Consider the following 970-nt stretch of genomic DNA (forward strand, 5'->3'; position numbering starts at 1 on the left):
AAAAAAAAAAAAAAAGCATTTAATACACCTAACCTACTGAACATCATAGCTTAGCTTAACCTACCTTAAATGTGCTCAATCAGAATGCTTACATTAGCTGAGCAAAGTAACACAAAACCTATTTTAGAATAAAGTGTCGAATATCTCATGTAATTTACTGATGTTCTACTGAACGCATGTCACTTTCACACCATCATAAGGTTGAAAACTAAAACCATTGTAAGTTGGGACCATCTGGTTCTTTGAGCTGTGGTTAGACTATGCCTCTGCTGTGCAGGCGTGTGATGCTGAAAAGCAACAGAAATTGAGAGTCTACAGCAGTACTGGCCGTTGGAAACAAAATGCAAGCTATATAAAGGTTGGGCTCTTGGTCACTTGCTTCTGCAGAGCCCAAAGCCCAATTGCCTACTTACTTTTGGAGACCAGGGACATTTTGACATTTTCCTTATGCCCCCCACAGTCCAAAACATGGTGCCAGGCACACTACGGTCATTCAGTGAACACATGAAGAGGACATGAACGCAGATCTCTAGGACTGAATGTGGCACCAAGAAGCATGACTCAGCCCTGCCTCAGGGCCTGAGACTCCTCCTGGGTTAAGGTATTGAAAGTTTCTCTTGTTGAGCACATAATTCACAGACACCATTACCTGGTTTCCTAATAGCCATTGCCCCCTTCCCTGCCAACTGAAACCCATTATTGTTTGGGCATCAATATGCCTTGCTCCAGGAGAAGGATCTTATTCCCTTTGCTTTCCCAGCATCCCTTGCAGCTAGAGGTAGTCAGATAACCAAGTTCTAGCCTCTGAGATATGAAGAGAAGTCGGCCTTGAGCATTTGGGGAAAGACAAGAAGAGAGCATGGGCCAGGCGCCATGGCTCACACCTGTAATCCCAGCACTTTGGGAGGCCGAGGCAGGTGGATCACCTGAGGTAAGGAGTTCAAGACCAGCCTGGCCAAAATGGTGAAAC

Source organism: Mandrillus leucophaeus, unplaced genomic scaffold (genome assembly GCF_000951045.1).
Source record: "Mandrillus leucophaeus isolate KB7577 unplaced genomic scaffold, Mleu.le_1.0 Scaffold3, whole genome shotgun sequence".
Lineage (NCBI taxonomy): Eukaryota > Metazoa > Chordata > Mammalia > Primates > Cercopithecidae > Mandrillus > Mandrillus leucophaeus.